The sequence below is a fragment of the Mixophyes fleayi genome, chromosome 10 (assembly GCF_038048845.1).
Source record: "Mixophyes fleayi isolate aMixFle1 chromosome 10, aMixFle1.hap1, whole genome shotgun sequence".
Taxonomy (NCBI): domain Eukaryota; kingdom Metazoa; phylum Chordata; class Amphibia; order Anura; family Limnodynastidae; genus Mixophyes; species Mixophyes fleayi.
In genome coordinates, this window is record NC_134411.1 from 23975761 (window position 1) to 23988534 (window position 12774).

The window sequence follows — 12774 nt, forward strand, 5'->3', positions numbered from 1 at the left end:
TTGTAGAGAGGAGTTTCAACACCACGCCGCCAGTGGGCGTGACGAGCATCCATGGGGGTGTGGCTATAATTTTAGACAGTGCTTGGCTGCTCTCCAACTCTTCCTATCACCATAATATACATGGGCAATGCTGCGTGCACTACTGTTAGGTGCACACAGCTCTCCCTTTTCAAGCAGAGCCGTGTGAAGCGGGGGGGGGGGGTTTCCAGGCACTAGCGAACCCCCCCTCCCTCTTGGTTTGCCTATGGCACCCACAGTGTACTGGCATGGTGAGTGGGGAGTCTAGGACCTGGTCTGGCCAGCCCAAGCTATAGGAGCTAGCTCTGGCATTTTGGTTCTTCCTGGTTTGCTTGACTCACATCTAAGTGAGCGTACCTGTGAAGTAGTGCTGATTCTTTTGATACCAGATAGGCACACCTGTGCACGGTGATTTGTTTCTTCATGCATGATAACCAAGGAGACGTGTTACGTATGGATCTATTTGAATTTTGAAATAATTGGGGCCACCCTATCATCTGAAAATATGTAACAAATGCTTAAAATTCCGCTAGTCTTTTTGTGGTGCAGTCATTCAGCGTAATTTAAAATAACACAGTAGCATCGCTCTGCTGACTATATGACACATTAGCGGGTGAAATAATATTTCCAATCTATAGCAGTATATGAAATCCTGAAACAAACGTGCTTGTATCCAACCACCATCAGGGAAAAATCGTTTTAAATGTCAAATCAAGTGTATTGCAATATAACTTTGAGGACCAATTTTGTGGAACTCTGATTGCACAATTATAGCTTTTCATTAACACTGAGATTGATTGAAAACAAAAAAAACACAAACATGTATACACAACAATAGATGAAATGAAATATGGTATTAGGGCTGTGTTGGTCAATGGTTTAACTACTTAATTACCAAGCACATTTTTAGATTTGGAGTGTGTACATTTGAACAGTAAAAACATTTTTTTCTTTTCACATCTAAAAAAAAACCAATTTCATTGACATTTTAACTGTCAAGACCCTGATTTGAGATAAGTCAAACAAAATGCAAAATACAACCTGATAGTTGGCTCAATGACGATAAGACATTTGAAAATGTCATTGTGTCCCATACTCAATGGAGAGCAGTTAGGGAGAAAATTTACAGCAAGGGGTATATTTACTAAACTGCGGGTTTGAAAAAGTGGAGATGTTGACTGATATGGGCAGCACGGTGGCTCAGTGGTTAGCAAGTCTGCCTTACAGCACTGGGGTCATGAGTTTGATTCCCGACCATGGCCTTATCTGTGAGAAGTTTGTGTGTTTACATGGGTTTCCTCCGGGTGCTCCGGTTTCCTCCCACACTCCAAAAACATACTGGTAGGTTAATTGGCTGCTAACAAAATTGACCCTTGTGTGTGTGTATGTAAGGGAATTTAGACTGTAAGCCCCAATGGGGCAGGGACTGATGTGAGTGAGTTCTCTGTACAGCGCTGCGGAATTAGTGGCGCTATATAAATAGCTGATGTTGATGAAAATACATGGTCATGCTTGGTGGCATCATGAATTTTTCTTTTAGTGCTGCTGAGTCTACTTAAACGGGTCATGTAAATTCAGCATGAGGATTTGCACCGTTATATACACTGTTCAGTAAAATAGGCACAATTTAGCCTAAAAAAATTGCTACACACTTACAATTTTTGCTGTTAGTAATTTGCTACTGGAACAATTGTGACCAGAAATAGTTTTCTAAGCGTTGCAACTCTGCAGAGAATAAGCTATTTTGCTAAATGCACAACTTTATTCAACCTTTAAAGGGAGGAAAAGAGGTAGCGGCACTCGTCCTGACAGCATTATGTATTCAGTGACTGATTTAAATTCAGGAGCCTGATTGATATTGCCCTTTTAGCAATGGCTTCACTGTGTATTTTTTTTTTAAAGGTTTATTCTAGAAAATGTCAAAACTCTCACAGTTTGATAAATGCCATTTTCTCACCTGCCTATCCTCTACAATCTAACTCGAAACTTGCAAAGTGCCTAACAGTAAGTACTGAGTGGTGGCAAATTATTAGTTTTAAAAGAAGTATTATTATATAGCAAAGTGTAAGGAAGATGACCAGGAATAAATGTTGTGAAAACACTCAGGTACTCATTTGCAGTTTGATTAAGTCCTATTCAACATAAAAATGGCTTTGTTGCATTGTGCATGAGCAAAATAGGTGAGTTAATTTGACTGGTTGATTGACAAATAAGCACAGTTGTATAATTTTAAAGGGAGCAATATACTCTGCCAATCATTTTCTATAAAAAAAAAGTGAAGGTGGTGTTGCCCATTGTCGAAGTCGTATAATTGGATGAACGAAAGTATATTGGTTAATATTGTTTTACCGTGCGATTGCGATCAGTACGCCACGTAACACGTGGCACGGCGCGCTCACATGATAAAATTTGCACACATACACTTGCACTCCCACATTCATCTATTTATATGGTTCATATTTATTGGGGTTCCAATCCACATTCATTTATTAGTAAAATGTATTAGATTGTTTATTTGTGCATATATATTACTGTAGTGAAGGTATTTATGGTTCAGGTGTTTTAAAGTTAAAGAGTTTGGTAACATATTAAAGCTTATTTCACCAGCACTAACCCGGTGTGGACGGAATAGCGATCGCATCTAGCGATTGCAAGATACAAGCAATATGAGATTAATGCTCAAAAATACTTTTGTGTGGGTCAGTTTGAACTGGTCATTCAGAGTCAAATCATGTGAACAATGGGGTGGGGGAAGTTTCCCCTCACCCTTTGTAAGGATCAAAAGAACTGAACTATAACTTGCAAGGAACTGGAATATCATTAACCCTGGACCAATGAGGACCTCAACAAAATGTTATCTGTACAGTATATACAAGCATGCTGGCTTTTGTTCTATCTCTTTTTGATCCTGGCATTGTGAGAGCATGGCTGCATTCATTGAACCTGGGTGAACCCTATAAGGAAGATGTAATTTATTTTGGTTTTTATACTTTCCTGCTTTATTTTAAACATCTTTAATGTGTAACAATGGCTTTCTGTAAAATCCTGCTATATTTTGCAATTAAATACATTGTGCGTTGGAACCACACAAATCGCATTGGACAATGTTTTATTGGTAAGCTATAAAATTACTTTAATTCCCATAGCAACCAATCAGATATTAGCTTTCCTTCTCTAGGATGTAATAGATAAATTATCTCTAGTATCTGATTAGTTACTAAGCGCAACACCTTCACTTCTCTTTTTTAAGAGGCTTGATACAATAACCCCTTGAGCTCCAGAAGATGAGTTCCGACAACAGAATCTCCACTATTTGTGTATCATGAAAGGATTACTAAGTCATTAGACTCCAGAAAAAAATAAAGATTTTTTTTTTTTTTAATTGTACTTTTACTTAAAGCTTTTTATATTTATTTTTATTGTTAATTCTAAAATATAATTTGTTAGTAACATTTCATTTACAAAGCCAGGAAAAAAATATATATAAAGGATCTACATTGTTTTGATGTTTTACTGTTGATATAAGTTTTTATTTTTAAAGTTAAGTTATGGTGTCTTGCAGAAATTAGAATAGGGATGACTAAACAGTACCTATTATATGTGATCCCTCTGCATCGACAGCAAAACCCTCACAGGGGAACACTGTATGTACTATCATCAAAATGTGTAAATGTAAAGTGCAGTATGTTGTGTTTATAAAGCTCTGTGCAGAACTCTCAATTGTTACTATTCTATTGTTGGAATACTATACATGTCCCCACAGTTTTGGAAGCAGTTGTCATCATCATTTATTTATTTATATAGCGCCACTAATTCCGCAGCGCTGTACAGAGAACTCACTCACATCAGTCTCTGCTCCAATGGAGGTTACAGTCTAAATTCCCTAACACACACATGCACAGACAGAGAGAGAGACTAGGGTCAATTTTTGATAGCAGCCAACTAACCTACTAGTATGTTTTTGGAGTGTAGGAGAAGTGTTCTACACTGCAGGCTGACGTCATTGCGACGTCTGTCAATAGAAATTTAAGAGCGGCAATGGGGGGACCGCTAAGGTTAAGTGTTAACCCGACATTGCCGCTTTAAATTTCTATTGACAGACGTCGCGATGATGTCAGCCTGCAGTGCCAAACACTTCTCCAATTGTTACGAGCCGCGGCGGTGCTCAGCCTCCGCGACTCTCTCTTACCTGCGTCCCAGCCGTCGCTATGACGACTGGGACATCACTTCAGGGTATCGTCCCGGTCGTTGCCTCGGCAACGGCTGAAACGCTGTTGTAGTTAGCGCCGCGTCCCGGCATTAGGGTCAGCTGGGCGCGTGCGCAAATCAGGCCAGAGGACATTAATTAGCAGCCCCCTGTGGCTGATTCCCACTGCCTCTCCTCATTGGTCTGCACCCGTATATAAGGCAGGGAAGGCTTAGCCTCCCTGCCGGTTATAGTTCAGTCTTTCTGTGTCTAGCCTGCTCCTGAGCTATTGTTTGGTGTGAACCTTTGGATTGATTACCTGTGTATGACCTATTGCCTGTCCCTGGATTCTGAACCATTGCCTGTGACCTTGACCTATTGCTTGTACCCGGATTCTGAACTATTGCCTGTACCCGGATCCTGAACCATGATCCTGATCCATTGCCTGTCCCCGGATTCTGAACCGTTGCCTGTGACCCTGACCGTACTGGTACCTAACATCTCCTCCGGTGCTCCGTCCAGTCTGCAGATCGCTGCCCTGCCTCTGTTCCGTGTGTTACCTTCTGTACCTGTGCGCAGCTGTGTGAGTATAAATTTATACTACTCTGAGTTTAAGACCTGGGGGCATCTGAGTACCTGTGAGCATAACCAGTCTCTATGGGAAAGGCGGCTGCTAAAGGTGAAGACCTATTCTACCAGTTCTATAGGTTTATGCCGCACTGGTTGTCGTAACACCAATCGGAATAATTTGGTGTCAGTATGGTCATCCAATCAGAGATCTGCAGCGTCGGCTTCAAGGTAAGTCTGTTTATTTTACAATCAGTTTTGCAGAAATTCGTTTTTTATTTGTAGGGCTTGATTTTTCCACATCGATCAAGCGTACCCAGCCCGTTCTCTGGTGGTAAATTATATCTCCCATCTTTGGTACCGGTCCAAATTAGGAAAAAATGTGCAAATTGGTTCACATACAAAACAGGGGGCATAATCACACAACATTGGGAGCATGGTCACATCACGTAAGTTTGGGGGTGCTCGGCTACCCTCAACATCCCCTAAATCTTTGCATTGCCCTGTGCACGAGGTAAGCGGTTACATTGTTTGTTCATGATCTTTGGCCCGGGTGTCACGACTGTTAGTGGGTGTATGACTGGTAGGAGGTACCTGCTGTTGTTGGCGCAACTCAGAGGAAGGCGCGGAGTCTAACGTGCCCCTGGTATTCACCAGGAACCCCCGCAAGGAAGTATGGACTCCGCTGCAGGGACACGCAGGTCGCGGTCCTTCCTAGAGTCCACAGCGAGATACAAGGGGGTGTCAGACAGGCCGGTTCAGCAACGTTCAGGTAGAGGAGGTACAAAAGGGAAATCCAGAAGAATGGTGAGGCAAGCCGAGTCGGTAATCTTCAGGGAGCGCAGTACAAAGGCAGAATCCAGATAGGGGTGGTCAAACGGTCCGGGTCAAAAGGGTCACAGGCAGCACGAGGAAGGTCAGGAACAATATAGCAACTGGTACACAGAAACGCTGGAGGCAGGAAGACCTGATACTCTGGCACTGACTAGAGGACAGGAAGGGGTTTAAATAATGTGAGGATCCAATCAGCTTCAGCGCTGAGCGCTGTCATGCCTGCCGCCGGGAATACATAGCGTCCCGTTGCCTAGCAACGGGGCGCGTCATACTGCGGGGGAAATGGATGGCAGGGGGAATCCGGAAATGACGCGTCTGGTTGCCTAGCAACCAGACGCGCGATCACACAGTCAGGCGGCCGTGCGGACGGCGCCTGACAGTATACCCTCCTCTTCCTCCTCCTGTTTGAAGGAACTTTTTAAGAATTCTAGGAGCGTGAAAGTCCTGCTTGTCCACCCATGATCTCTCCTCTGGGCCAAATCCTTTCCAATGGACCAGAAATTGCTGTTTGCCACGAAGAATGCGAGAGGCCAAGATCCGACTGACTTCGAATTCAGTTCCATAAGAGGTTTGTATTGGTGGGGGACGACCGGGAGGTCGATAGAATTTATTGAGTACCAGTGGTCGTAGTAATGAGACATGAAAAGTATTATGACATCTCAGAGAAGGAGGAAGTTTCAATTTGAAGCATACAGGATTAATGACTTGCATGATGGTGTACGGGCCAATAAATCGAGGAGCCATCTTCATAGAAGGAACCTTTAGTCTTAGGTCCCGGGTGGATAGCCATACCTGGTCTCCCACCTTTAAGAGAGGAGTGGCCCTCCGATGACGATCTGCAAAGATCTTGTGATGCTGAGTAGCCTTGAGTAAAGCCGTCTTAGTCTTAGCCCAAATGAGAGAAAATTCCCGATAAAGAGTATCTACGGCTGGAACCGGTGAAGAGGATACTGGAAAAGGATCCGGAAACACAGGGTGACTTCCGTATACAATAAAGAACGGAGAGAATCCGGTAGACTCATGAATGTGTTGATTATGGGAGAACTCCGCCCAAGGAAGGAATTGAGACCATTTATTCTGGTTGTCGGAGGTAAAACAGCGGAGGAATGTCTCGAGATCCTGATTGATTCGCTCCGTCTGTCCGTTGGTTTGCGGATGGTATCCCGAAGAGAATTTCAATTCTATGTTTACTCTTTTACAAAAGGTTCTCCAAAACTGGGATGTAAATTGGACTCCGCGGTCCGAAATGATCTCCTTCGGGCACCCATGTAGTCTGAATATCTCCTTGATAAAGATATCTGCCAGACGACTGGCCGTGGGCAGTCCAGTTAGAGGAATAAAATGTGCCATCTTCGAAAATCGATCAATAACCACCCAGATAGTGGTAAACCCTGCACTGAGGGGTAGGTCTGTGATAAAATCCATGGCCACACTTTCCCAAGGAGCATCGGGGATAGGAAGTGGACGAAGAAGGCCTGCCGGGACTCTTCTACAAGTTTTGTGTTGAGCACAAGTAGTGCAGGAAGCAATAAATCTCTCAATATCGGCACGTACATTAGGCCACCAGAAGCGTCGGCAAAGCAGCGATGTTGTCTTCTTTATTCCAGCATGGCCGGCAATGCGGGATGAATGAGCCCACTGCAGGGTCTTGAACCGGAGATGGGGTTCCACAAATGACCGGCCTGGAGGAGGAGAGGACGTTTTGGTCCTAGTAAGGGCTACGATATTAGAAGGATCAATAATATGCTGCGGAACCAATGGTCTTAAACGATCGGAATCGTCAAATGAGCGAGATAATGCATCGGCACGTCCATTCTTGGCTCCCGGGCAGAATGTGAGTTTCATGTCAAATCGAGCAAAGAAGGATGCCCAGCGGGCTTGCCGAGGATTAAGGCAACGAGCCTCTTGAATGAACACTAGATTCCGATGGTCGGTAAACACAGTAACAGGAAATATAGCCCCCTCCAACAGATGTCGCCACTCCTCCAGAGCCGCCTTGATGGCCAGTAATTCCTTGTCCCCTATTCCATAATTACATTCGCTGGGAAGAAATCGTCTGGAGAAAAACCCACACGGGTTGTGTGAGCCAGCCGGAGACTCTTGAAAAAGCACCGCCCCAATGCCTACTGAGGATGCATCTACCTCTAGGAAGAAAGGTCGTTCTTGATCTGGCTGGGACAGAACTGGGGCTGAAGAGAATGCTTTCTTTAACGTTATGAAGGCAGACATGGCCTCCGAAGACCAGACCCTAGGGTTGGCAGTCTTCCTGGTTAACGCTGTAATGGGGGCTATAATGGTGGAGAATCCCTGAATAAATTGGCGATAATAGTTTGCAAAGCCGATGAACCTTTGAATGGCTTTAAGGCCTTGTGGCTGAGGCCAGTCCAGAATAGCTGACACCTTGGTGGGATCCATACAAAGACCTTGACTCGACACGATGAAACCAAGAAAAGATACCTGACTAATCTCAAACACACATTTCTCCAGCTTGCAATAGAGGTGGTGTTTCCGAAGTCTACGTAAGACCTCCTTTACTTGTTCCCGATGAGTCTTCAGATCTTTAGAAAATATTAATATATCGTCTAGATATACTACCACAGAAGTGTATAACAGGTCATGAAAGATATCGTTAACGAAGGTTTGGAAGATGGCTGGGGCGTTGCAGAGGCCGAAGGGCATCACCAGGTACTCGAAATGTCCATCTCTGGTGTTAAAGGCCGTTTTCCATTCGTCTCCTTCCTTGATGCGAATTAAATTATAGGCCCCACGGAGATCTAATTTGGAAAAGATTTGAGATCCACTGAGTTTATCAAAGAGGTCGGAGATGAGAGGTAGTGGATATCGATTTTTGACAGTGATGCGGTTGAGAGGACGATAATCAATACAAGGCCGGAGAGACCCATCCTTCTTCTTAACAAAAAAAAAACCTGCACCCGCTGGGGAAGTAGATTTGCGGATAAATCCCCGTTTCAGGTTTTCTGAAATATATTGAGACATGGCTGACGTCTCTGGACGAGATAAAGGGTAGGTCCGCCCTTTGGGGATGGGTTGGTCAGGAGATAAAACAATAGCGCAATCCCAGGGACGATGAGGAGGCAAGATCTCCGCTTCCACTTTACTGAATACATCCTGGAATTCCATATAGGCCTCAGGAAGGTGGGTTAGCTCGGACTGAGCCATTACTTGACATTTAGGAGGCAAGACTCTAGACAGACATTCAAAGCGACATCCTTCACCCCATGACATAACTTGAGCGTGGTCCCAATCCATCTGAGGAGAATGTCTTCTCAGCCATGGTAGCCCCAAGATGAGGGGATTAATGGACCTCGGCAACACCAAAAGTTGGATCATTTCGCTGTGAAGTACTCCTACCCTCAACCGAACAGGAGAAGTCACGGAGGAGATGGAGCCGTGAGTGACACGACTTCCGTCGACTGCCGTCAGAGATAACGGTTGGGGCAATGGGTTCAGAGGTATTTGGAGCTGCGAAGCTAGATCCGCCGAAATGAAGTTCCCGGAGGAGCCGGAGTCCACAAAGGCCGTGGTGGAAAAGGTACCCTTGGGGGTGCTCAGGATGACAGCCATCTGAAATTCTGGAGAATTTTCTTTAGCATAGGGAGCAACTGTGGATTCTCCTAAAACGGCCTCCCCGCCACCGTTTAGGAGGAAGAGTTTCCCGGTTTCTTGGGACAAACTCTTAGCAGGTGTCCCGGATCTCCACAATACAGACACAGGCGTTGTTTGAAGCGTCTCTCCCTCTCTTCAAGGGATAATTTAGAGCGTCCTACTTGCATTGGTTCGTCCACTGGCAGGATGGGATTTTGGAACTGGGGTGCTAGCCGTGGTATGAACCGTCTGCCAGGAGAGCGTTCCTGCGTGCGCTCTTGGTAACGCAAATCCACCTTGATGCACATGGAGATGAGAGAATCTAACTCAGCCGGGAGTTCTCTGGAAATTAACTCATCTTTAATCCGGTCCACCAGACCTTGCCAAAAGGTTGCCACCAGTGCTTCGTTATTCCATTTTAACTCGGAAGCCAGGGTTCGGAATTGAACTGCGTATTGCCCCACGGACAGGTCACCTTGGCGGAGGTTTAACAAGCTGGTAGCTGCAGAAGCAACTCTTCCGGGATCATCGAAGACTTTCCTGAAAGCTTCAATGAAAGAGTTGGAGTTATGAAGAAGTGGACCCCCTTGTTCCCATAAAGGTGAGGCCCAGGCAAGGGCTTGACCACTGAGGAGGGAGATGAGAAAAGCTACTTTGGTGCGTTCTGAAGAAAAGGCCCCTGGGTTGCACTCAAATTGGATGGCACATTGGTTCAGAAAGCCCCTGCACTTCTTGGGATCACCGTCAAACTTTTCGGGTGTCGGGATGCGTACACCGGAGGCCGCTGTAGAGACCGTAACCACACTGGATGCTGTGGATGCCGCAGAGGTTATGGCTGGTGTAGCGGGTGCAGCATTCTGAAATGTATCGAAGCGGGTAGCAATCCCTTGGACACATTGTAGAAGATGCGCTTGGGCTGCTTCTTGTTGCTCCACTCGTTGGGCCAAATGCAGAAGTAGGTCACGAGCAGACGGTTCACCAGACCCCTCCGTTGTCATGGCCAGAGTATACTGTCACGACTGTTAGTGGGTGTATGACTGGTAGGAGGTACCTGCTGTTGTTGGCGCAACTCAGAGGAAGGCGCGGAGTCTAACGTGCCCCTGGTATTCACCAGGAACCCCCGCAAGGAAGTATGGACTCCGCTGCAGGGACACGCAGGTCGCGGTCCTTCCTAGAGTCCACAGCGAGATACAAGGGGGTGTCAGACAGGCCGGTTCAGCAACGTTCAGGTAGAGGAGGTACAAAAGGGAAATCCAGAAGAATGGTGAGGCAAGCCGAGTCGGTAATCTTCAGGGAGCGCAGTACAAAGGCAGAATCCAGATAGGGGTGGTCAAACGGTCCGGGTCAAAAGGGTCACAGGCAGCACGAGGAAGGTCAGGAACAATATAGCAACTGGTACACAGAAACGCTGGAGGCAGGAAGACCTGATACTCTGGCACTGACTAGAGGACAGGAAGGGGTTTAAATAATGTGAGGATCCAATCAGCTTCAGCGCTGAGCGCTGTCATGCCTGCCGCCGGGAATACATAGCGTCCCGTTGCCTAGCAACGGGGCGCGTCATACTGCGGGGGAAATGGATGGCAGGGGGAATCCGGAAATGACGCGTCTGGTTGCCTAGCAACCAGACGCGCGATCACACAGTCAGGCGGCCGTGCGGACGGCGCCTGACACCGGGTAGGTCTCACAATTTTCCTGGCATTGGGGACAAAGGTGCCATCTCGTAGGACAGCGGAATAGGCTCTATGAATTGGCACCGTCCCCCCTAAATTGAGATAGTTGGGAGGCATGGTAAATCATAGCAAATATATTAGTGCTATATAAATCAATAATAATAATGACTAATAGCTAAAACAGAAGGCTAACATGTTGTTGTAATTTCACTGAACATCACCCACATCTCGTTGCCTATGAGAGAAGTAAATAGGAGAATTCTACCATGACATAAACAACAAAACACCATGTTAAAATATCCAAATTCCAGGGCCAAAGATCATGAACAAACAATGTAACAATGCTTTTACCGACAAGAAACAGAATTATAGCTTATTCCCAACAGAGCGTATTTCAGTTGTAGCTAATGGTTCTACTTCCCCAAAGATGAAGGTCTCCATTTGTCTTCTCATCTCGCATATAGTTGTTATCCATAAAGACTCCAACACTACCTGACCTCTTTGTTTTATTTGTGTGATAAAAACCAAAACAAACGCTACAGCGTAATATAAAACATAAAAACAGCTTAGAACAAATAAGCAGAGTATTTATATTTGTGTGGGTAGTTTTATTAATTTACTAAACAGAAGTATACTGCTGCTATGCCAATTATTTCTTATTTATTAGAAAGAGAAACATTAGCAGCTTGGAGTATAATATGTTGATAATAAGTTCACAAGATATTTTCAAGCCTTATTTAAGGTCCTATACTATCATGTATTCCCTGCTGTAAATATATAGTATATTAGGAGTCAGCAGGCAAAATCCAGAGGATAATGGCATGTAAGGTGACTTCCAGGGGAGGGATGGCAAATTTTAGCCCGGTGGGCAAGAATCTACTCATCATCATCATCTATTAATTTATATAGCGCCACTAATTCCGCAGCGCTGTACAGAGAACTCATTCACATCAGTCCCTGCCCCAGTGGAGCTTAGAATCTAAATCCCCCAACATACACACACACACACACACACAGACTGAGAGAGACTAAGGGCAATTTAATGGCAGCCAATTAACCTACAGTATGTTTTTTTTTGCTTACTTGGAGTGTGGGAGGAAACCAGAGCACCCGGAGGAAATCCACGCAAAGACGCTCAGAAGCCTATTAGGAACATTGTAAAGGTAGCCCAAATGAGTGTTTGTCATGCCACAATGTAACTAATCATTACCACACCTGTATTATAATTAAGAGCAGTATATCTAGCTGCATATGGTAAAATAAATAATGAATCTATTGCTGTTAAATAAGTATGTTAGAATTAACCACACAAGGCCGCCTATGTATTTTATTGTGAAACAAGATTCTTGTGTGCAGCGATCCTTTATATTCAGGCGTGTTATACCCTCGCTGATATGTGACATCGCTACTCTCCAAATACGAGGACATATTTTGCAAATATTCACGTCACTTGTGTATTGTAAAAATATTTGATGCTAAATCAGAGTTATGTTACCTGTAAAAAAAAAAAAAAGGTGCACTGGACCTGGCAGCCCCGGGACTTTCTATGAATGGATCTCCTTAGTGACCTCTATTTAACCTTCTATAGATATTCCTCTTGTTTCCCATTTGGCTGTGAAATTTCGCACATAGCTCTACACGGAATTTGGCCCTAAGTGTTCAGAGTCCTACCCCAACCACAGAGTATTAGTAATAGCTCAAAAACTCTATTTAGAGTCCTTGCTCGCTGAAATATGCGTTAAGTAAACTTTGCCGTTAAGTAAACTTTGTTATGTAAACGTTGCTCCTCAGATAGTTTTGTAAGCCGTGATCACATGCTTTCTATACAGAAATGATGGGAAAGTAAATCCTGGGGCTAGCACTGGATTTTCAAGCTTTTCTTTGTGTTCCCAG

The 12774-nt window shown here is 44.7% G+C and overlaps 1 protein-coding gene across 2 annotated transcripts in view; it reads left to right on the plus strand.

Annotated features, from left to right (window-relative positions):
• Positions 1–12774, plus strand: part of SPON1 (spondin 1) — a 232425-nt gene that overhangs the window by 106741 nt on the left and 112910 nt on the right. The window lies entirely within an intron of this gene.